Genomic DNA, 25,984 nt, shown 5'->3' with positions numbered 1-25,984 from the left:
TGTGCAAGAAGAAACATGCCATTAATAAAACCAATGTTTTTGTAATGGTCCAAAGTACTACAAATCTTACAGCACTGCAATGAAGTGGGCCGTTACGATAGAACACTGAAGTATTTTCTTTAGAAGGGTCAGCAATGAAGAGGTAAAAAGGAGATGCCCCTAAGCTCAGAGAATCTGTACCCAGACTCCCAAAAATGTAATCCTGCCTCCAAACACTGCTTGACAGTTGGGCCTCATAAAAGACAACTCTGGTAGAAACAGGACAAACGCAGTTAGGAAGCAACCCACCAGACAATCCAAGACACAGAGCACCAAGACCATTGTCAGCAGTTTGCACGGACCATCTTCCACCCATGGAGCAAATTCAAATTCAAAGAACCAAAATGATTCCAACGACAGGGGAAAGAGCAGGCCAAAGCTAGGACACTTATGTCCCACTGAAACATTCAGGCATTCAGGGTGCAGGCAAAATTAAAATAGCAATAATTAACAATACAGTAGAACCTCAGAGTTACAAACTGACCAGTCAACCACATACCTCGTTTGGAAGTAGAATTACACAATCAGGCTGCAGCAGAGACAAAAACAAAAACACCACCACCACCATCCCCATAATAAACAAATATAGTACAGTATTGTGTTAAAGGTAAACTACTAAAAAATAAAGGGAAAGTTTAAAAAAAAAAGATTTTAAAAGGTAAGGAAACTGTTTCTGTGCTTGTTTCATTTCAATTAAGATGGTTAAAAGTAGCATTTTTCTATTGCACAGTAAATTTTTAAAGCTGTCTTAAGACAATGTTCAGTTGTAAACTTCTGAAAGAACAACCATAACGTTTTGTTCATTTGAACATTTCAGAGTTACGAACCTCCATCCCCAAAGTGTTTGTAACTCTGAGGTTCTACTGTAGTACTATCGGAAAACTACAAATATCAATAACCATGTTTCTGCCAGACTTCAAAGCACTTTATACAGAGGATTAGATAAGTATCATTATTCCCATTTCACAGACTCGGAAACTGAGGTACAGAGGTGAAGTGGTTTGCATCAGGTCACAGACGGAGTCAGTGGTCGAGTTGGGAACAGAACAAAGTACTGCAGTACAATGGATCAAACCAGGGCCTATCTGGGAAGCCCCCTCACCCTCATAGTGGCAACCAGTGGAGTCTGAAGTCTGCACACAGGTATGCTTCATCCCAGGCCTGCAATGTACATCTGTTGTCCCAGCCTGACTGGGAAAGCATAAGTCATGTCTGGGCATGTCCGCTCCATTGGTGACATTTGTGTGCTTGATACCATTTGTGCTGGTGTCATTATTCCAGGGGATAAAATTCATGCTGTGCCAGGAATACCACTTTTTGTTGGACCCTGGAGACTCAGTGCTAGCAGTAAAGTCACACCCTCTCTCTGCAAAGAAACTACCATGCCTATATGGTGGAGCACCATTCCCAAACATTATTTGTACATGTAGATATACCAGCAAAAGAGTACAAGGGGATGGTTTGTTATGCTGATTTGATACAAGGAAGAGTGGACTGGATGAGACATTAGTCCTATCATGAACAAGAAACTTACCAAGGATGTGGAGGCCACTACCCAGTTCTAGCATCAGTCAGCTAGGTACAGATCATGGCAGTACCATTAGAGCATCAGTAACAAGAGGCTAGTTCATCGCTATTGCCTAGGCAAAACTGGACCAGGATGGTGTCGTATTTTCCAGCTTAACAGTCAGAATCAACTGTTTGTTCCCTTATCGAGAATAACGTTGATCAATACCATTGTCAGATCACTAGCAGAGAGCAAGGCAATACATGAAATCTGGGCTGCAGTGTCATGTCCGTGTGATGTGCAGTGGGTGGATTATTACTCCTCTGTGTTTGTCATAGCTATGTGCCTCTTTAACCCATGGCTCTGTGCTCCAACAAAGCCCCAACAAAGATCGGTGAGACTGATATTAAACTCTTAACAATAGGTGAAGAAAGTGGTGATTCCCATAGTTCAAGTTGCTTAAAACTTTCCATTATAAGCCACTGCTTTCAGCTGCTTGTAACTTTGCCAAACTTCTATCCCTTGGGCTGAAATTTTCCATGCTTACTCTCTGTCTCAGGCTGACCTGATCTGGGAAAATTTAATCAAATACAGCTCTGCCATTTCCAAGAATGAGACTAGGGAAAGCAGGTAGTTTGACAATAAAAAAAATCCCAACAGTTTCTCTGAAGAGCTCTAGCACCTTCACAATTTGGAGTAGGACCTTCCAATTTGGATTAGGAGAAGTGTGGGGTCAGGTGCCGTACGCTCTCCCCATGAACATGCACCCAGGCTTAACCAAGTTATAAGCCTCTGAAAATTGTCTTTTGCACATGCTCAGTAGAGCCCATGAGAGCCTTGCTGCTAAAAGCCCCAGAGAGCCCTCTAACATACCAACTACACTGAAACATGCCTCAGGAACAGAGCTAGAGCTCTGGATGTAATATGGATGTAACAGATAGAGTAGCTGCTGTTGTGGCCCCTTAGCCTAGGAGAAGGCAGAGATTAAAGTGAGGGGAAATGACATTCTCTTTGGCTTGAGGTGCCAACACTCACTATACTTGCTCCACTGGGGAGAAGATGTGCTGGGCATAAGGGAGAAACCATGAGTTCTAGTGTCATCTCTTTCACTTGTTGGTGTTAATAAGCCTGTGCACTTCACAGTCATTACTGAGCAAGGCCTCATACCCCTACCTTAAGGAGGCAGGCAACTACCATTCTCCCCATTTTACAGAAGGGGAACTAAGAGTTTACACAAGGTCACTTTGGAAAAGCTTGGCACAGAATTCAGGGACCAGATTCTAGGCTGTATGTCGCATGAAGTGCAGTGGGGCAACAATGTCTTTTAAGTCACCTTTGCACTATGCAGAATCTGGCCTGCTCTTTGGCCTAAGTGTAGCCCAGGGGCAACAATCTTTCAGAAGTGGTGTGCTGAGTCTTCATTTATTCACTCTAATTGAAGGTTTTGAGTGCCAGTAATACATTTAAACATTTTTAGAAGGTCTCTTTCTATAAGTCTATAATATATAACTAAACTATTGTTGTGTGTAAAGTAAATAAGGTTTTTAAAATGTTTAAGAAGCTTCATTTAAAATTAAATTAAAATGCAGAGCCCCCTGTACCGGTGGCCAGGACCCAGGCAGTGTGAGTGCCACTGAAAATCAGCTCGCGTGCCACCTTTGGCACGCGTGCCATAGGTTGCCTACCCCGGTGTAGCCCTTATCATAAATTAGAGGAACCCCAGAGGCTGCTCTAGTTTATGGCAATCTGTCTAAAATAGTAATGTGCCCCTAATGACAGCTATATTCACTCTGTACTGTGCTGATTATGAGACAACCCTCTAAGACGTACCTTAGCCTCAGAAGAAGGAGAGTGTACATCATGTATGTATTCATTCCACAGCATACTCCTTTTAATTTCCTGGGGTCAGTTTTTCTTAGGACAACTAACCAGAATGTAATTCTTCATATGCGCTTTTCATGAAACACCCTTATTTCTGTCTCTCTGCATTCATACCCACTCTCTGTGTATAGACCTGTTGTCCTCTGGAGATTCGAGGTATATTGTGGGCACAAACAACGAGTAACAATTTAAGTTAGCTAATACTCAGATGCACTGAGCAACCACAACTCCAGTTAAGTCAATGGGAGTAGGGGATGCTCAGCACCTTAGAAACTCAAGATAGTGTCTCAAGTTGGACACCTCCTCCCCCCAAAAAATGCAGTGCCCAAAGTGGGAGGTCGTGTCTAAAAATGTTGGCCTATATGACTTGCACTAGGCCACACAATGAGTCAGTGGCAATGCCAGGAATAGAATGCTGATCTCTTGACTCATAGTCTAGTACCCTATCCACTGGACTACATGTACTGTCAGCACACTGGATCACTCATTGAATGGACATGTTTCAAAATGCTAACTGCACTCCAACAACAGGTATTTGTGCACACTGTCTGTGCACCATACCAGAGCAAGAAGGCTTGCCCATAATCCTGTATTAAGAACTCATGTAGCAACCATGCCAGCAGGAGTTACTCATATTAAGACACTTCATTACCAAAAACACGTTTTCTCTGGTTTTGGTGAATCTACAAAAGACTCTGATGCCTTATTGTAAAAGGAGTCCTGTAGTCTTCAGGAATTAAAGATTAATCATTAAAGATTATGTCATGTGATGAAACTTCCAGGAATACGTCCAACCAAAATTGGTGACCCTATGTCAGGCCTAAAATTAGACCTCCTACCAATTTCTTTGGTATGAGGTGCATTGTGCTGTCTATCCCTCCTTATTCTCTGCATACATGCTACATTCTTATCAGAAAGTAAGGGACTGAAACCTACTGGATTCCTGTTCTTGGAGAGATGTGAAGTTTGAATACCCAGCTTGCTAAGAATGGAGCAGGAAGATTGAAGTGAAGGATACTGTACATGTCACTGAGAAAAAGTAACTAAATACCCTGGATTTATTGGTGATGAGAGGTGAAGCAAAAAATCTGGATTTTTTTACAATGCTGTATCCATTAGATGTTGGAGTATTTCTGTTGGGTTTTTTTGCAAGAGGTGTGTAGGGGGACTGATTGTTTTGTTTTTAATGGTCCTGCTGGTGATGACAAATCTGTCTAGTTATTTTAAGGTGAGAACTTTTGCTTCTTTTCATCTTGCTGGGAAATGGTTGGACGCTTTTTATAGTCAGGGAATTGAACATTTAATGGTGAGGGCTGGGCCTCTCATCCCAAATATATTGCTGCCAAAAACCCTCAAAAATTCAAATAAATCCCATGCTCAAGAACACATGTGCAATCTAAGTCCATTACCAACATTCACATATTTAAGAGGTAGTAACTGTAATATCATGTTCCACGGGTTAGTAAAATGACTGGGCTTATGTTAAAATGTCCAGTGAGTCCATTATAGCATATTCCGGCAACTGCTTGTTGCAACAGAATTGGTTGTCTGTTTGTGGTCTGTTTCCCTTTTCCATAAACTGCTGCTGATGTGGTGTGCTTGTGTTCACTGGAGAAGACCTAAGCAAATGCATATAATCTATCATCAGGCACAATATCTTGTTTTCAAACAGTTTTTGCAGCTAGATTGACAGAAGTATGGGCTGGATGAATGGACTGTAAGGTGGATAGAAAGCTGGCTAGATCGTCGGGCTCAACGGGTAGTGATCAATGGCTCCATGTCTAGTTGGCAGCCGGTTTCAAGCGGAGTGCCCCAAGGGTCGGTCCTGGGGCCGGTTTTGTTTAATATCTTTATTAATGATCTGGAGGATGGTGTGGACTGCACTCTCAGCAAGTTTGCAGATGACACTAAACTAGGAGGCGTGGTAGATACACTAGAGGGTAGGGATCGGATACAGAGGGACCTAGACAAATTAGAGGATTGGTCCGAAAAAAACCTGATGAGATTCAACAAGGACAAGTGCAGAGTCCTGCACTTAGGACGGAAGAATCCCATGCACTGCTACAGACTAGGGACCGAATGGCTAGGTAGCAGTTCTGCAGAAAAGGACCTAGGGGTCACAGTGGACGAGAAGCTGGATATGAGTCAACAGTGTGCTCTTGTTGCCAAGAAGGCTAACGGCATTTTGGGCTGTATAAGTAGGGGCATTGCCAGCAGATTGAGGAACGTGATCGTTCCCCTTTATTCGACATTGGTGAGGCCTCATCTGGAATACTGTGTCCAGTTTTGGGCCCCCCACTACAAGAAGGATGTGGAAAAATTGGAAAGAGTCCAGCGGAGGGCAACAAAAATGATTAGGGGTCTGGAGCACATGACTTATGAGGAGAGGCTGATGGAACTGGGATTGTTTAGTCTCCAGAAGAGAAGAATGAGGGGGGATTTGACAGCAGCCTTCAACTACCTGAAGGGGGGTTCCAAAGAGGATGGAGCTCGGCTGTTCTCAGTGGTGGCACATGACAGAACAAGGAGCAATGGTCTCAAGTTGCAGTGGGGGAGGTCCAGGTTGGATATCAGGAAAAACTATTTCACTAGGAGGGTGGTGACACACTGGAATGCGTTACCTAGGGAGGTGGTGGAGTCTCCTTCCTTGGAGGTTTTTAAGGCCCGGCTTGACAAAGCCCTGGCTGGGATGATTTAGCTGGGAATTGGTCCTGCTTTGAGCAGGGGGTTGGACTAGATGACCTCTTGAGGTCCCTTCCAACTCTGATATTCTATGATTCTATGATTCTAAGTGCAAGGTAATCAACGGATGAGCCCCACGGTCACAGAGGAGTTTACCAGCACAGATGAGCCCCCCACACCAGAAGGATTTCGTTGAGTGTATACATCTCCCTACCAACAAATAAAAGTTTCCAGCCATGCTAACATTTCTTCAAACAGGGCCTGACACTGCTCCCATTGAAGTTGATGGCAAAATGGTGTAGATCAGGCTCAGAAATAAAAAAATGGAAGAATGACGATATCCATTTGCAGAATATCATGAAACTTTGCATTTATAAAGCACGTTTCATACAAAGATCTCAGTATGCCTTTAAAACATTAAGGGCCAAAATTGCAAACCAGAATGTCTTTCTAAAACAAACCAGGCATTTGCACAGCCAAGTACCAATCTCAGTGCTTCACAACCCAATTCTCTACATAATTGCAGGGTTTTGCATATAACATAAATCCTGAAAATCCTCACCCAGTTAAGTCAGTTTCAGAACACTTTTATAATATTATACATTTTTAATAGTTATAATTCATTGCAAAAACAAATAATGATCCATTTAATTTATGCAGAGTCCTAAAATGACACTTCCCAGGGCTGTGAGGCACCTCACCACACCCTGCCCTTAGTGTGAGGAAGTTTTGTCTGTGCCTGCGGTGGATCAGCTCCCTGAAACCACCAGTTTCTGTTAGCAGAAGTACTGCCCTCCAGGCCTCGCTCTCTCTGTACTGGTTAGCAAGAGGCACGCACCAACCCCAAGTTCTCCGAGCATTCCCTGTAGTGTCCAGCCCCTTATCCACTGAACTCTCCTAGAATTACCAGGCTCACCGTTCCCAAAGGAACTGTACACCCCAGCTCTCTAGTTACACCTTAGAAAACAGTTCTGCTGAACACACAGCACTTAGATGTATTTATAGGGAAAACAAGAATAAGTTTATTATCAAAGCACAGAGATTCAAGTGATAGTGAGTAAGAATACTGGAAACAAATGGTTACATATAAAACAAAATCATAACACGCTTTTTGAAAACTAAACGTAACTAACAAGGAATGTCTATCTCCTGCAAGAACGCGTACCCCAAGTTCTTTCCCCAGTGTTTTGAACCAGTTTGGTGGAGACCCCTTTTCATAAAATCATGCCCGCTGACAGCTTGTCCTTACAGACTGAACAAATATCCAGGGGTTCATCTGTACCTTGGGTACAATTTCAAAAGTTCATTGTATTACCCCTAAACAAGCTGACCTCTGCTGTTTCCATCTTCTTGTTAATTTCCTCTCTGAAGATTTCACAATCCTTCATTAGCATGCAGCTCAGACTTTTGAATGGAGGCCTATTGTGAACCATACAATACTTAATTTACAGGCAAACAGCCAGACAGATAAACATTCCTTTTCTGAAAGAAAACCTGCTTTTCACTGTTGCTGGTGACCGCTCCCTTAATGCAGACCTTAAGAACATAATTGTCAGTGTATATACATAACTCCTTACACAACATCTGTACGTGCATTTTGCAGTGATACTGATGACCAGGGTGACACAGGCTTTGAGTCCTCACATGACACTCTTTGGTGAACTAAAAATACCAGACCCTGGGATTCCTGTAACCCATATGCACCTGTTATGCCCTCTGCCAGCTGGCATCAAGAAGACCCTGGGTAACAATTACATCTGAGGCCTGGTCCACACTATAGAGTTAGGTCGACATAAGCTGCTTTACTCTGTAAGTATCCACACTACAATGTTGCTCCCGCTGACGTAACTCGCCCACTACGCCGACCTAATAACTCCACCTCCACGAGAGGTAAATCGCTTAGGTCAACGTAGTTAGGTCGACATAGTGGCAGTGTAGACACTGTATAACTTACATCGACTTTACTGGCCTCCAAGAGGTGTCCCACAATGCCCCACTGTGACCACTCTGGTCACTATTTTGAACTCCATTGCTCAGCAGCCAGGTACACAGCTACATGCCTCCCCTTTAAAAGCCCTGTGAATTTTAAATTCCATTTGCTGTTTGCTTGGCATGGAGAACACACATAGTAACTGCCCAGCTGAACATGCCAGCTCCACAGAGCAAACGTGCTCCTGCCCGGAGAACACAGGAGGTGGTGGATCTCCTGGGTCTGTGGGGAGAAGAGGCTGTACAGGCACAGTTTCGATCCAGCCGTAGAAACGTCGACATCTATGAGCATGGGGGAGAAGAGCTAAAAGAGGGACATGCAGCAGTGCCGTGTGAAAATCAAGGAGCTGTGGCAGGCATACCAGAAGGCAGGGGAGGCAAACAGCCACTCTGGTGCAGAGCTGCAAAGATACCGCTTCTCCAAGGAGCTGCATGCCATCCTCGGCAGTGACCCAACCACCATCCCCAAGAGCCCCATGGATACTTCGGGGGAATTGGAGTCACAGGCCACCCACAGTGAATCTTGAGAACGAGGTGTTGGACAAGGAAGAGGAGGAGGAGAATCGGGAACAGGCGACCAGGGGATCCAGTGGCACTGCAAGTCAGGACCTCTTTTTGACTCCTGAGCAGTCGAACAAGTCCCAGCAGTTCAAGGCTGGTGAGCCTGATGCAGGGGAAGGAACCTCTGGTAAGTATGTGGTTTGTTTTGACATTGCAGGGACACATCTGTTCATTTACTCTTTTTTAGTCACGCTCAAGAGATAGCGAAATAACCAAGAGGTAGAGTTGCGATCTGCTTCTCAACAGTTGGGCAGAGGGAGCCCTGCAGAACAGTTTGTTTATGTGTACTGAAGGCCTGTGAATCCTCCACAGAGATCTCAAGGAAGCTTTCCTGGAGGCTGTATGCAATCCTCTGCCAAAGGTTTCTGGGGAGGGCTGCCTTATTTCTTCTGCCGCAGTAGGATGCTTTCCCACAACACTCAGCAATTACTTCAGTAGGCACCACTGCAGTACACAGGCTAGCACCATACAGACTCGGTCTGCAGCCGGATGTGTGCAGGAGCTGTTCCCTTTCAGCCTCTGTTACCCTCAGGAATGAGATATCAGCTAAAGTCACAAGCAGAAGTGAGACTGTAGTGCTTGTAACTTGTGTGATCAAGCGGAGTGAATGCACTCACAGTAGTACCTCTGTCCACTGTTTCTTTTGCAGCTGCAAAAGTGGCCTTGAGGGTCTCTCCATCCACACCAGCAGAGCGGCTCAGCCAGAACAGGAGAAAGAAGAGGACAAGGGAAGACATGTTCCAGGAGATCCTGAGAGCCTCGGTGCTTCAAATACCGAGCAGAGGGCTGGGAGGATGAAGTTCAAGGACACAATGGACAGGGATAGTGAGGACAGGAGAAACAGGCAGCAAGAAATGATAACACTTCTCAGGGAGCAAACAGACACGCTGCAGTCTCTGACTGACCTTCAGGCTCAACAGATCCATTCTCACCTCCCCCCACAGCCCACAGAGAACTGCATTCCGGGACCACCCTGCATCTGGGACCAGTGCAATAATCCTACCACTCCACCCTGAGGGAGAGTACAGAAATCACAGCGGCACATACACCAACTGTCTCTCTCACAGGTCAGTGTATGTGTGTTTGTGAAATGGAAATTACTTTTCTTTCCCTTTCAGAGATTCTTTCTCATGTATTTATAAAGTTTCATTCAGTTTTAAATATGTTTGTCTCATAAAACTGGGTGACTGGGCAACAAAATGGCAAATGAAATTCAATGCTGATAAATGCGAAGTAATTCACACTGGAAAACATAATCCCAACTAGACATATACAGTGATGGGGTCTAAATTAGCTGTTACCACTCAAGAAAGGGATCTTGGAATCACTGTGAATAGTTCTCTGAAAACATCCACTCAATGTGCAGCAGCAGTCAAAAAAGCTATCAGAATGTTGGGACTCATTAGGAAAGGGACAGGTGAGACAACAGAAAATATCATATTGCCTCTATATAAATCCATGGTACGCCCACATCTTGAATATTGTGAGCAGATCTGGTTGCCCCATCTCAAAAAAGATATATTGGAATTGGAAAAGGTACAGAAAAGGTCAACAAAAATGTCTAGGGGTATGGAACAGCTTCCATATGAGGAGAGATTAATAAGATTAGGATTTTTCAGCTTGGAAAAGAGATGACTAAGGGGAGATATGACAGAGATCTATAAAATCATGACTGGTGTAGAGAAAGTAAATAATGAAGTGTTATTTACTCCTTCTCATAACACAAGAACTAAGTGTCACCAAATTAAATTAATGAGCAACAGGTTTAAAACAAACTAAAGGAAGTATTTCTTCACACAACATACAATCAACCTGTGGAACTCTTTGCCAGAGGATGTTGTGAAGGCCAACACTATAACAGGGTTAAAAAAAAGAGCTAGATAAGTTCATGGATGAACTATTAGCCAGGATGGCAGGGATGTAAAATCATCTTTGAAGTGTTCAGAGCCTCTGTTTGCTAGAAGTTGGGAATGGACGACAGGGTATGGATCACTTGATGATTACTTGTTCTGTTCATTCCCTCTGGGGCACCTGGCACTGGCTACTGTCAGAAGACAGGATACTGGGCTAGATGGACCATTGGTCTGACCCAGTATGGCCATTCTTATCTTTGTATGGGTTCGATATAAAAGTCTATTTATGGAAACTTAATTCATCTTTATTAGTTCATAACATATGCTGACTGGGGCTGGCATCATTCACAGATAATAGCAATAGGTGCATTTGCAATGTTATATTACCACACACAGAACACTCATTACAATGGTCATACTAGGGTGCAAAAAAAAAAAAAAAAAGCCCGTCACAGAAGACTACAGCAACATACGTTACTGTGGCTCATTGTTAAAATGGTCCTTCAAAGCCTCCCTGAGCCGCATAGTCCCCTATTGATTTCTTCTTACAGCCCTTGTATCTAGCTGCTCAAAAGCAGCAGACAGCCATTCCACCTCCACCCCTGCAGAAACCGCTCCCACCTTTGCTTCACAGATATTATGAAGCACACAGCAGGCAGCTATCACCATGGCGATATTTTCTCCACTGAGGTCTAATCTTGTGAGTAGATAGCGCCAGCAGCCTTTCAAATAGCGAAAGGCACATCCAACTGTCATTCTGCACCTGCTGAGCCTGTGCTTGAAGCACTCCCTGTTGGGGTCGTGCTGATTAATGTACGCCATGGGAGTAAGGGGTAGGCTGGGTCTCCCAAGATTACTATTGGCATTTCAACATGCCAGTGGTAATTGTCTGGTTTGGAAAGAAAGTCCCTGCTAGCAGCTTTCTCTACAGGCCTGTGTTCTTTAAGATGCGTGCATCATGCACCTTCCCTGACCAGTCCGTGTTGATGTCAGTGAAACGACCTGATGATCCACCAGTGCTTGCAATACCACAGAAAAGTACCCCTTTCTGTTGATGTACTCCATGGCAAGGTGGTCTGGTGCAAAAATAGGGATATGTGTGCCATCTATTGCCCCACTGCAGTTAGGGAACCCCATTATTGCAAAACCATCCACTATGTCCTGCACGTTGCCTATAGTCACAGTTCTTCATAACAGGACACAATTAATGACCCTGCACACTTGCAACACAACAACTCCCATGGTGGATTTTCCAACTCCAAATTGATTCCTGATTGATCAACAGCAATCTGGCATTGAAAGCTTCCACACACCAATCACCACTCGCTTCTCCACTATGAGTGTAGCTCTCAATTTGGTGTCACAGCACTGGAGAGTTGGGGCAAGCTCCATACACAGTTCCAGGAATATGGCCTTAGGCATCCAAAAGTTCTGCAGCCACTGCATAATGATGCAATCCCACCAGTCAGTGCTTGATTCTTGGGCCCAGAACCGGCGGTCCACTGTGTGAAGTTTCTCCGTAACTGCCAACAACAGCCTTGAATTGTTTCTTTCCATGGAGCACAGCAAGGAATCATCATATTCCACCTCATGGCTCTGGAAACACTTCAGGATCAGGCATGTTGTGGTCGTAACACTCATCACAATACTGAAGAGCAGAGCAGTGCAGGATCCATGCTTCTCGCAGAGATGGCAAACGTGCAGGTTTGCAGGGCTTTTTAAAAGAGATGCCCATGGAATAATGGGATGGAGAAAACTGCATCGTGGGACGTTGAACCCATGTTTCCAGTCACCCCCGCACCACTCATTTGCTCCCATGATGCACTAAAACACCCTGTGCTACATGGTGGTGAGTTGCACAATGGGATAGCTACCCCTGGTGCACTGCTCTCTGCATCGATGCAAGTGCTGTTAGTGAGGACGTATACCACCGACACCGGGAGCATATTGTTAACATGCAAAATCAACATAACTACTGTGGCGGCTGTATGTCAACTTAATTGTATAGCGTAGGCATGGCCTGAGAATCTCAAAGCACTTAATACAAAAGTGGGTCAGTACCTCGGTCCTCATTTTATAGCTGAAGCCTACAAGGTATTTCCGGTCAGAATCTGGACTACTATGTGTGTGCATGGCTTTTTATATTATACTGGGGCCCACAATAAGATGTTTGTGTTTCTGGATATGGTGTTCAGATTGAAGATTGGTTTTAAAACAATAATTCATCAATGAAAGGGGTAGGAGGAATAGCTCAGTGGTTTGAACATTGGCCTGCTAAATCCAGGGTTGTGAGTTCAATCCTTGAGGGGGCCACTTAGGGATCTGGGGCAAAATCAGTACTTGGTCCTGCTAGTGAAGGCAGGGGGCTGGACTCAATGACCTTTTGGGGTCCCTTCCAGCTCTAGGAGATAGGATATCTCCATATATTAAAAAAATCCATAAGACAAGGCCTATAGTACTTGGAAAAGCCTGGTACTATATGCGATTCATTTCTTTAACTTTTCAGCACCAAGTTAATGCATGTTCTCACTGATTTTTCCATATTCTCCTTTTTTAAACTTAAATACGTGTATACGGCTCTTATGAAGATGTTTGCATCTGGCAATCTGGTATGTGAGCCTCCCATCCATCTCTGGAAATAGGGTCCAACTTTGCACCACTGAAGTCAATGGAATTTTGCGATTGATTTCAATGGGCTTTAGAACAGGCTGGTACAGGCCTGAACTTGCATGATATTGAGTGCCCTCAACTGTCATTGATTTCACTGAGGTAAGGAGGTGCAGGAAGTACTCAGCACCTTGCAAAGTCAGGCCCAAAGTGAAAAATAAAAGCTGAAAAAGGAAAAACACAAATAAATTTTTATTGTTTTATAAAGTTTATATAGGGCTGATCTTGAAGTCCTCTCTCAAGCCACACACCCAGGGATTCTCTTTGGGCCTCATCCTAAGCCCATTGAAGTCAACGGATAGCGTCTTTCAACTGACTTCACTGGCCTTTTGCTGCAGCCTTCTATCCACAGGACAGAATGGGAAGCATCAATGCCATCTTAACCCCTAAAGAATCACAAGAGATACTTTTGTCTAATGCTGAACAAGGAACGTTATCAGAATAAGGAAAACAGTTTTATCCTTAAATCTTCTCTCTCACCTCCTGCCTCACTTACTGTGAGTATGTTCACATACTGCACCCACTGCCTCTGGGGACAGGGTTCTTCAGTAGGAACTAGACTGGGATCACCAGATTCATTTTACATAGGCCACCAAACAGCCAGTGGCAAGAAAAGATGTGTACTTTTGGTAACTGGTGTTCTTCGAGAGGTGTTGCTCCTGTCCATTCCATTGTAGGTGTGTGTGTGCTTGCCACATCCGCCGGTGCCGGAAGTTTTTCCCTCAGTGGTAACCATAAAGGACCAGCTCTGGCACCTTCTGGAGTGGCGCGCATATGTGCCGGTATAAGGGGTGTCCTCGGCTCCCACCTCCCTCAGTGCCTTCTTGCCGGAATGCCAACAGAGGGGAAGGAGGGTGAGTCATGGAATGGACATAAGCAACACATCTCGAAGAACAACAGTTACAAAAGGTAACCGTTGTGACATTACACTCTATATGATTTTATGAAAGTCTGCTGATGAGTATGAATATAATGTAACTGGAATATGCTTCATGCAAAAGGTCTCTTGTAAGGTATCATTACAAAACTTATAATCTACTGAGTGTGGTCATCCTATTTGTATAAATGTATCACTCTTGTATCTGAAACTAGAAATATAAAATATAACTCTGAGGGCCTACTGTAATTATGCAAAGTGTGGGCCATTAATGGTAGTTTGGATTCTTGATGGCTCCCATTAACCAGGACAATTGTCTATAGATGGCTCTATTTTACTTGTGAGTCTTCCCATACACGTGTGTGCTGGAAAGTGGGTAATGAAGTCTTACAGTGACATGTGATTATGTCACCTGAACTGGAATCCATCTTTAACCTGGCGCTTTTCCATTGAGAAGGCAGGGGAGGAACCCAGAGGGACAAAGGATTTCTGCCTTATGCAAAAGATATATAAGTGGGTGGAACAGAGAAAAGGGGGCAGCCATCATGCGAAAACCCCTAGCTACCACCTGTGCTGGAACAAGGGCTGTACCAGGGGAAAGGATTGTGACCAGACTAGGAAGGTGTCCAGTCTGTGAAAGAAACGTATTGAAACATCTCTGAGGGTGAGATTTTATCTGTATTCAATTTTATTACTGTATTAGACTTAGTTTTGCGTGTTTTATTTTATTTTACTTGGTAATTCACTTTGTTCTGTCTGTTACGACTTGGAACCACTGAAATCCTACTTTCTATATTTAATAAAATCACTTTTTACTTATTAATTAACTCAGAGTATGTATTAATACCTGAGGGGGGCAAACAGCTGTGCATATCTCTCTATCAGTGTTATAGAGGGCGAACAATTTATGAGTTTACCCTGTATAAGCTTTATAAAGGGTAAAACAGATTTATTTGGGGTTTGGACCCCAGTGGGAGGTGGGTATTTGAGTGTTAAAGACAGGAACACCTCTGTAAGCTGCTTTCAGTTAAGTCTTCAGCTTTGGGGCACGTGGTTCAGGCCCTGGGTCTGTGTTGGAGCAGACTGGTGTGTCTGGCTCAACAAGATAGGCTGCTGGAGTCCCAGGCTGGCAGGGAAAGCAGGGCAGAAGTAGTCTTGGCACATCAGTTGGCAGTCCCAAGAGTGTTTCTCTGATCCAACCCGTCACAACCGTCTTTTCTTCTTTGAGTGCTTGCTCATGTCCATTCCATTGTAGGTGACTCCCAAGCAGCACCACCAGAGGCGGGTAGAAATTCATGGACATGTCGATTGCAACACAGCTCTTCCAAATCCAGCATCATCTCTAGCTTGCTGGGTAACAGTGTAATGCATCGTAAACATGTGTACCGAAGACCATGTCGCGACCCTGCACATGTCCTGGATAGGGACATTTGCCAGGAAGGCAGCCAAAGACACCTGAGCCCTAATCAAGTGAGCCTTCACTATCAGTGGAGGCACAGCCTGCACCAACTCGTAACAAGTACAGATGCAGGGGGTGATCCAATTTGAAATCCTCTGAGAGGACACCGGAAGGCCCTTCAGCCTGTCAGCTGTCGCGATAAAGAACTGGGGAAGGGCTTTGTGCACTCCAGGTAGAAAGTGAGGGCGCGCCTGATATCTAGAGCGTGCAGCCGCCTCTCCTCATTGGTCATGTGAGGCTTTGGATAGAACACCGGGAGGAAGATATCCTGGTTGACAAGAAAGTGCGACACCACCTTTGGCAGGAAGACCTGATGGGACCTCAGCTGGAACTTGTCCTTGTAGAATACCATATATGGGGGCTCCAAAGTGAGGGCTTTAATCTTGGAGACACGTCTCACTGAGGTAATAGCTACAAGGAATGCAACCTTCCACGACAAGTGGGAAAGGGAACCAGAAGCCACTGTCTCAAAGGGTGGACCCGTGAGCCTGGAGAGGACCAGGTTGAGGTCCCATTGGGGAACCGGGTCCCAGACCGGTGGAAAGAGTCTTTCGAGGCCTTTCAGGAACCTGATCAACATCTCATGCGAGAACACCGATCTACCCTGGATATGAGGATGGAAGGTCGATATGGCTGCCAGGTGCACCTTGATTGAAGAGAAGGCGAGGCCCTGGTGCTTTAAGTGAAGCAGGTACTCCAGGATGGATGCAGAGATGACTGGGTCGGGGAGATATCCAGCTTCGACGCCCAGCAAGAGAAACGCTTCCATTTTGCCAGGTAAGTTGCTCTGGTGAAGGGCTTTCTGCTCCCCAAGAGAACCTGCTGTATCTGACTAGAGCAGGTTTGTTCCTCTGGATTCAGTCACGCAGCATCCAAGCTGAGGTGGAGAGAGCTAAGGTTCGGGTACAGGAGCCGACGTGATCCTGCGAGAGTAGGGCTGGGTGGCTGGCAAGTGGCCACGGGGCTGCCATGTCCAGGTCCATGAGCATGCCAAACCAATACTGGTGAGGCCATGCTGGGGTGATCATAATGACCCGTGCCTTGTCCCTCTTGATTTTTGAGAGGACTTTGCTGATGAGCGGAACTGGTGGGAAGGCATACATCAGGTCCCCTGACCAAGACAGGAGAAAGGCATCGGATAGTGAGCCTCTGCCAAGGCCTTGGAGAGAGCAGAACTGATGTCACTTCCTGTTCTTTCTGGTGGCAAACAGGTCCACTCGAGGAGCTCCCCACTTCTGGAAGAGCATTCTGACAACTTCAGAGTGAAGGGACCACTCGTGCTGAGAGAAGAAGGACCTGCTGAGGCAATCCGCCAATGTGTTCCAGACGCCGGGAAGATGCGAGGCTTCCAGGTGGACTGCATGCTGAATGCAGAAGTCCCACAGATGGAAGGCCTCCTGGCACAGAGCCGACGATCGAGCTCCCCCTACCTGTTGACACAGAACATGGAGGCCGTGTTGTCTATCAACACCTGCACCACCCGACGAGACAATTGGGGAAGGAAGACATGCAAGACAGACGGATGGCTCTGAGCTCCCTGATGTTTATCTGTAACTCAAGCTCCTTTCGAGACCATAACCCGAGTCTGCAGTGTATCGAGATACGTTGCCCAACCGAGGTTCCGAGGTTGGATGCATCCAAAATCAGGGAGACCATGGGTCGCGGGCTCGCAAATGGCACACCTTGCAACACCCGAATCGGGGCGGACCACCACTGCAGAGAGGTAAGTACCCATGGCGGGATCATGATGACCTTGTCTAGGTGATGTTTGGCCAGGGAGTAGACCTACACCAGCCACATCTGGAGGGGATGCAGCCTGAGTCTTGCATGTCGGACAACATATGTGCATGCTGCCATGTGCCCCAATAGCTTAAGACAGACCGAGGCCATGGTGAGCAGATGGCCAGTGATGCTGGCAATCAGATCTGACATTGCCCTGAACCTGGCCTCTGGCAGGAATGCTCTGGCTCAGGTAGAGTCGAGTACCGCTCTGATAAACTCTATCCGTTGGACCGGGATCAACGTTGATTTTTGTTCGTTTATCAACAGGCCCAGAGCTTGACAAGTGGCTTGCAACATCTCAGCGCTGCGCTGAACCTGGATCTTGGAGCGGCCCTTGAAGAGACAGTCTTCGAGGTATGGGTAAATCTGGATACCCCAACGTCTGAGGTAAGCCGCTAACATCAACATGCATTCTGTAAACACCCTTGGCACCGTTGCTAGGCCAAAAGGGAGCACTGCAAATTGGTAGTGGGCGGTCCCAACTACGAAACATAGGAACCGTCTGTGGCTGTGAAATATCGGTATGTGAAAATAAGCGTCTTTCAGCTCGAGGGCAGCGTACCAGTCTCCCGGACCCAGGGAAGGAATGATCGAAGCCAAGGAGACCATGCAGAACTTCAACTTCTTGAGATACACCTCTACCCCGATATAACGCGGTCGTGAGGAGCCAAAAATCCCTACCGCGTTATAGGTGACACGCCGTTATCTCGGGGTAGCGGCGGCAGGGCTCCAGCGGTGATTTAAAGGGCCCGGGGCTCCCCGCAGCAGCCGGAGCCCCGGGCCCTTTAAATCGCCGGCGAGCCTCGCTGCCTCAGCCCCAGGGTAGCAGCAGCAGGGCTCTGGCGGTGATATAAAGAGCTCCAGACTCCGGCCGCTGCGGGGAGCCCAGGCCCTTTAAATTGCCGGCTGAGTCCCGCTGCTGCAGCCCCGGGGTAGCGGCAGCAGGGCTCCAGTGGTGATTTAAAGGGCCTGGGGCTCCCCGCAGCAGCTAGAGCCCCGGACCCTTTAAAGAGCCGCCAGAGCCCCGCTGCTACGCTATATGCGAACCCGTGTTACATCGGGTTGCGTTATAGCGGGATAGAGGTGTACTTGTTGAGACGCCGCAGATCGAGGATGGGGCATAGACCCCCTCTGGCTTTTGGGATCAAAAAATAGTAAAACCCTTTCCCCCTCAAATGCAGAGAGACTTCCTTCACAGCTCCCATCTGCAGAAGGCCCTGCACCTCCTGAGTGAGCAGATGCTTGTGAGAAGGGTCCCTAAAGAGGGATGGGGAGGGACAGAAATAAACTGTAGGATATATCCTCCTGCTACTGTGCTGAGGACCCACTGGTCTGATGTTATAGAGGCCCAGGCAGGGAAGAAGGGGGACAAACGGTTGGGTAACAGGGGTGCTGGATCCAGGACACAGGCTGGAAGGTCGCCCTCAAGCGCACCCTCAAAATGCCTGATTGGTTACCTGGTTGGTTATGGGTGGAGCTTGAGTGAGCTGAGGGTGCCGGTTGGTGGCCGTGCCGGCGCTTATAGCCTTTGCCCTTCTTGCAGAAGGGCTCTGATCAAGGTTGACTCCGGAACCTGTTGAGCTGTTGCAGCTTAAACCGCTTCCTTGCCGGCGCCGGCATGTAATGGCCCCAGGAGCGCAAGGTAGCCCTAGAGTCTTTCAGACCATGTACTTTACTGCATGTCTGTTCCGAAAACAGTGCCAGGCCATCGAATGGGAGTTCCTGGATGGATTGTTGAACCTCCATTGATAGGCCTGATGACTGCAACCAGGATGCGCGCCTCATGGAAATGGTCTAAGCCATGATCTGTGCCGCAGAATCTGCCGCATCTGAGGCTGCTTGAGGGCGCCTTGGCTACAGATCTGCCCTCATCGAGGATAGCCAAGAATTCCTTCCTGGGCTCCTCTGGCAGCGAATCTGCAAACTTGGGCATGGACTACCAAATATTAAAATCATAACTGCCAAGTAAGGCCTGATGGTTGGCCACTCTCAGCTGGAGGCTGGATGTAGAATAAATCTTTCTACCAAAGAGATAGAGCCCCTTTGTCTCCTTGTTCTTAGGCTTTGATCCCAGTTGGCCCTGTCTATCGTGCTCATTGGCTACTGACACAACCAGGTAGCTTGGGGCAGGGTGGGTATAAAGATATTCATACCCCTTAGCGGGGATGTAGTATTTTCTTTCCGCCTGCTTGGAGTTCAGGGCAGGGAGGAGGCTGTCTGCCACAGGGCCATAGTAATTTTCATCACTTCCTTATGCACCGGCAATGCCACCTTGGAACAGGGAGTCTGCAGGCTCCACTAATTCCATGGCTTCCAGTCCCAGGTTTGATGCAACCCTCTTCAAAAGCTCCTGGTGGGCCCTTGCATCATCCTGGGGAACTGAGTGAGAGGGCCCTGCTATCGCCTCATTGAGCAAAGATGTGGAGGAGGCAGGTACAGGTGGGTCTGCCAACTCCATCGCTTCTTCTAGGGAAGCCTCGGATGAGGCTAGCTGATCCTGGGAGCCTGCTCTGAGTTAGGGGTCGGGCGGGAGACTGTCGCTGACCGTCTTTCAGATGCTTCCAAGACTGACCTATGTCCCTGTGACGGGTGGGGAAACCCCCATGGGTTCCATAGTTGCCAGGGGGTCAGCCACTGGCCCTAGGGCCATGATGCCACTGGTGGCCCTGGCCTGCGTGCAGGTTCTCCTCCTCACTGTCAGAGTCCGAGGAGGGAGAGACTTGTCTAGGAGACCAGGACGGTATCGAGGCCACCTGTCTACCCTGATCCCTTCGGCTCTGGTCACAGACCTCCATTGAGGACCGGTACAGAGGTGATGGCTCTCGGTGCCGCAACCCCAGTGACCGACGCCTCATGCTTAGAGAGCGGTGCCACTCCGTAGACTGGGAGCGGGAATGGGAGCGAGAAGACTGACGTCTCAGAGACCGTCCATGTGCCCACGGTGATCCGTACCGGTGATCCGGCTCCGGGACTCCAGGGACCGGCGTCTTGACCCTCCAGAACATTGCCGTGGGCTAGGAGAGCGTCTCGGACGCTCTCGGCAGCAGGGCTCTGGGGACCGGTAATGCGCCTCTGCAGGTCTGCCAGATAGTTGATGATTGACGCCTATAGCCCGAGGAACGCTGCCTAGAGTCCTGGAACCGATGCCAGGAACTCCAGCAGGCCAGTCGACCTGTGTCCGGGGGCTGGTGGTGCTGTTCAGGTGAGCGCTGATGGGACACCCTCTGCGGTGGGGAAAGGTGCTGCACTGATGGGAGACCACTGGAAGGGTCCCAAGGCAGGTTTACCCCTCGAACAGGGCACCTCAGTGGCCAGGATGGGCAGCACCAGGAGGGACAGTATGTCCTTAGCTGCCTGAAAGACCTCCGGTGTGGACAGAAATGCCAGGTGCTGAGTGGCTCTGCTGCTACCCACGTGGCAGGCAGGTCTTGAAGTGGGCTTGACGGCTCAACAGGAGTCGGGTCCTGGCCACCGTCCGGAGGGAAAGTCCTGCCCCATGTGGGTCTTAGCTCTCCTCCGTCTCTCTCCTTCCCTTTATGGGATGTAGGATAATGCCCCTTCCCAGCCTTTCTTTGCTTTTTAGCCTGTATCGCGGATGGGGATCGGCGCCTGTCAGAGGCCATGGTGCTTTGGAGCAGAGTCCAATCTGATCAGATCCGAGGCCGGAGCGAGGGCTGACTCCACAAGTGCTCTCAGAGACAAATGTCCCGCTCCTTCTTGGTCTGAGGCCTGAAGCTCATGCAAATGTGACACTTGTCGTTCATGTGGATTTCTCCTAAACACTTCAGGCATCTTCTATGGGGATCACTGACTGGCATAGGTTTTTTGCAACAGTTACAAGGTTTGAAGCCTGGGGACCAGGGCATGCCCCATCCCTAGGCTAAGTCCCATACAAGACTAACTAATTATTTCTAACTTAACACTAAGGGAACTATTAACTATACAACTTTAAACAACTATATACAACAAGTTCACTACTAGACACAGTAGATACAGAAAAGCTTGCCGAAGCAAGGAGATGTTCCAGCACCGTCACTGGCGGTAAGAAGGAACTGAGGGAAGGGGGAGATGGCAGTGCCCCTTATACCGGCACCTATGTGCGCCACTCCAGAGGGTACCTGAGCCAGTCCCCTACAGATACCACTGAAGGAAAAACTTCCGGCACCAGTGCATGTGGCAAGCACGCATCACCTACAATGGAATGGACATAAGCAAACACTAGAAGAAGAACTTTCAGTCACTGCTGAACCAGCGTGGATCTCTATTGGCAGCTTAGAACCCAATTCTGCCAGGCCCTGAGCACCTGCTGGGAGATGCCTACTGCCGTTAGGGCCCACTGACTTCAAATTGAGGGGTCTCAGTACTTTGCAGGACTGAGCTCTTGATGAAAGTATCTACAGTTTGTTTCCAACCCCTCTGTGCCATTTGTCCAGCAAGATTTCTAGCCTGTTTTTTTTTTTTAACCAAAGATGAGGTTTAGAAAAAAAATCTGAACTTATGAAAACTGATCTGAACCTCAGAACGTTTTAGGTATGCCCATCGAATAGTCAGAGAGTAAATACATCTGGGAATATGAAAGAGGCACAATGGAAGTAGATGACATGCTATGGAACATTGTCTAAAAAACAATCCAGAAACTGTAGGTCTATTGATGTAACAAAGTCTCATTTTATTTACTCTCATCTGGGCTCACTGAAAGCCTATTAAACACCATCCTCACCAGGCACCATTCTTCATCAAGAAACCATCACAAAATATCCGCAAATGCTTTGAACACAATTCTGCTCCACTTAACCTCTTCTAAGCAAATAATTTTGGTCTGACTATGAGAGATCACTTAAAAGAGGTGTCACTGTATTTTGGAAATCTAATATAAAACAATTTATCTAGTGCTTAGAGCAGGTTTAGACAATCTGGTGACAAAGATGCTTGCAGCCAATCTACATTAGCATTGAATGAACCATGTTATTTTTGAACTGCTTGCAAATCAAACATCTGCAAGCAAACCACAATTTTTGCCCCGTACGATAACTAGCTGAAGAACAACATGTTAGAGTATGTTTTTTTTATTTGTTTGGTTTTTTTTAATTAAATGATCTAAAAGACACCACTGAGCTATAATTACACACACTTTTGTTTACACCATTACTTCACAGTTGCTGCCAAAGCTCAAAAACTTAAATCCAAAGTCTGGATGCTTTGCTGAGTGATGAAATTCAGCAATCTGAAAACACTGAAAAATTCACAGGACATCTCTGTGCAAAAAAAAGGGTTTTTTTCCCAAAGTATTTACTGGTACTTGAAGAAGAGAACTGTTAGCCTACCTGATGACTATTCAAATGTCTCTGGTTCGCTTAAGCAACATTCCTGAAAAGGACCTCTTTTAAAAAATTAAAGAAAGAAAAACCAGAGCAGGAAAAAGAGGAGAAATATTTATTTCAAGAAAGTGGAGATATGTAACAAATGTAAGGGGGTGCAGTGGGTGATTACAATAACAGTGCTGGTCTCCTGTTATTTACACTTTGCTTTGAGAGCACAGGAATGCAAGTACTCATGCATTTAGGAATAAGGATTTGCATAAATTCCAGCATAGAACGTGTGATCCACACTGCTAAGGACAAAAGACGACTGGATTCCCACTTGGTCCACATTTGGGCCCCAATTCCTGAAAGCACTTAAGCACATGATTAACTGTATGTAACTTGTGCATGTGCTACCAGCATAGGGATGCTTTCCTGAATTGGGGACTTGATTTGCAGTACACTGGCCCCTAACTCTGCGACACTACTGTCTATACGAACCAAGGGCTGAAAAATGATAATGTGAAAATGCCATCCTGTGTTTCATGTTGATGGTGTCTTATTGATTCCAGATCAAATTGATTCAGTTTACGAATAGAAAAATGCTTCTTTTGTTGTTCTCACTGTTGATGAATTATGGCTACAAAGTTTGCTTGTATAGCCCAGTTTACCCATCTCTAAACAGGGAAAATAATATTTTGCTCTCCCACAGGGGTGTTGTGTAGGTAAATTAATTTAAGAGACATCATCATACTTAAATACGGTCAATAAAATCACATTTCTGCCGGAATTTGTTTACTTACTGTGTTACCAGGACTGCCTAAGATGACTATAACTGAAAGGGATCAGGGAAAGCAAGTTTTTCCCCCCTCTAATTTTTCAGTTTTCTAAGTTCATTTGTCAACACTTTGTTTACATTTAGTTCCACTGGTTCCCCAGGATAGGTATTGTTAGTCCTTAAGACTAATCTGTTAGTCTTTAAGGTGGTACCGGACTCCTTGCTGTTTTTGTGGATACAGACTAACACGGCTACCCCTTGATACCAGGATAGGCAGTTTCTCCTGTTGTTTGGGAGGTCTTTCACAACCGAGGGGAAAACATTTTTTTAGGAAAACATAAATGTAAAGTCAAAAAAATTGGCAGGAGGAATTCAGGGGCATATATCACACCTCAAATTAACTCATTTTTAAAGCTGAATTGAGATTTCAAGTTGACAGTGGTCCTTTAATGGTAGTAAAATACTTTGAGATCTTCAGATGACAGAAGTACATATTAAATAACAAGAACAATATCAATAATAATGTCAGAGTTTATAAAAATTGGGATTCCTAGAAAACCTACAATATTTGTGTTGCATTAGACAAAGCTAAACTAGTGCTATGTGTGTATAGGAGGAGGAATCTTTGCTACTCATTATCAGTGTCTTCTGTCAGCTGGAACAGGTCACACATCTGCAGTGGCGCAGGTCGGGGCAAGCCTCCAACCAGATGATCACAGTCTATCACCAGTCCATGAGATCTGACAGCTATGTTTGTGATGGAGAGCTCATTACTTGGAGGCCTTACTTCCTCTGCAAGCTGGCTCGCTTTCACAGCACTGCACCCTTCTCTGTATTTATGAATGGACTTGACGGAACTCCACTATTAGCCTACAGTGTAACTGCATCACCCCATTGTTACTACACACGCACAGCACTCACTGGAGAACAAAAAGCTGAATGAGCTAGAGTAGCTGCCAACTCAGGCAAAGACAACTTAGGAAACTATCTCATTCTTCCTTTCTTTTGAGGCTATTTTGTCTGTTGTTTCCTTGCATACAAAATGCAGCCTGCAACAAATAAGGCAGGCTAGGACACAGCAAGCCCTGTTACATGGTTCCAAAACCACGGGCCCTAAACCCTACAAAAGAGGGAATAAATGATGTATGTGCCTTAGGAACAGTGCTCAAATGCTATCCATTCTAGACAGACTGCCAATAGATATTCCATGATTTTTTAACGTGGTTCAACAAAAACTTAATTCTAGCATGTGGCAATTCTGAACTTCAGTTAAATCTAGAGATTTGGAAGGATCTGTGTGAAGATAATATCAGAATTATTTCTTTGGCTGAAAAGTAATATACATAGCAGATTTAATGTAGGATGTTTTAGGAAGGGCAAGAAGAGAGTATTTATGATATTTGCGGCAGAGGTTGTCATTTACTACGGGCCAGATTTTCAAAACAGATCAAAGCCACATTTTGAAGGGCTTAGAACCCACCAATCAGGCCAGAGTTTCAGAAGTGCTCAGCTTCCAGCAACTACCATGGTGACCCTTCATAGACAGATTCTCAAAAGTCCTCAGCACCCATCCTACACCCAACAGGCTGACTGCGCCTAAAAATCTGTCCATTTATTCTAGTGCCTAACCTCCCCAATTTTGAGTGCTAAGCTCTATGGAAAATTTGGCCCTATATATTTGTACAGAGCCAACCACAATGGGGCCACAATCTGGTTGCCCCATAGGTGGTACTGAGGCACAGAGCAAGTAAGGGTGGGATCCACAAAGGTACCTAGGCACCTAAATCCCAGTTTTAGGTGTCCAAGTCCCAGTTTTGGCTACACTGCTATCCACAAAACTCTCACCAAACCCTGTAGTCACCTAAACTCACTGGGTGACTACGTTTCAGGATAAAGCTCCCTCAGCACTTATGTTTCAGCTTCTGGGCATGTACACTGCTGACGCCTTCTGGGAGTCCAGATGCCCATCTCCCCACCTAAGCCCCAGACTGCTTCACAAACCAGGGGAAGACAGGTGTTTGTCTGCCTACATCATATGTGGAGCCTGATCCTGTAGGCATGCTCAGAGGCTGCATAACAGCTCAGGTCCCATTCAAAAATCTGGCCAGAAAAGGAGATGCTCACCTTATAATGTTTAGCTCACATTCAATTCCCCCCCCTCAGTACAAGAGGGGGAGAAAAAAGGATTTGTACCGGGGTGTCCCATCTCTCAGGAAAGTGCTTTAACCACTGAGCTATGGGATATTCTGATATGAGGCTCCCTCAATCTCTCCTGTTGAAGCTTTTCAATTGGGCATAAATAATGAAAAAGTGATTAGATCAGGGGGACTGGACCCACGGTCTCTCATGAGGGCGCCCTAACCACTGGACCACAGAGTCATTCTCTCATGCATGTTCTCTCACCTAATGGCTATTTAATATTTATCCACTGTGGAAAAGTCATTGGGCCAGAAAGGGAGAATGATTCTGAAATCTAGTGGTTAGAGCACCCAACTGGGAGGTGAGAGACCCTGGGACCAGTCCCCCTCCTCCCATCACTCTTTTGTTATTTAGCCACAATGGAACAGCTTCAACAGGAGAGACAGAAGAAACCCCCATACCAGAGTATC

General features: G+C 46.2%; 1 protein-coding gene and 1 long non-coding RNA gene across 2 annotated transcripts in view; one reads left to right on the top strand and one right to left on the bottom strand.

Annotated features, from left to right (window-relative positions):
* CCND2 (cyclin D2) overlaps positions 1–25,984 on the bottom strand; it is a 63,700-nt gene that overhangs the window by 6,501 nt on the left and 31,215 nt on the right. The window lies entirely within an intron of this gene.
* On the top strand, positions 9,170–19,284 carry LOC117884548. The gene is made up of 3 exons (XR_004647585.1): positions 9,170–9,726; positions 17,565–17,684; positions 18,996–19,284. It is a non-coding gene; the product is annotated as an uncharacterized LOC117884548 (long non-coding RNA).

This window comes from Trachemys scripta, chromosome 1 (genome assembly GCF_013100865.1).
Source record: "Trachemys scripta elegans isolate TJP31775 chromosome 1, CAS_Tse_1.0, whole genome shotgun sequence".
Classification (NCBI taxonomy): Eukaryota; Metazoa; Chordata; order Testudines; family Emydidae; genus Trachemys; species Trachemys scripta.
The sequence above is the reverse complement of the archived record's forward strand: the minus strand, read 5'-3'. Positions and strand labels throughout refer to the sequence as shown.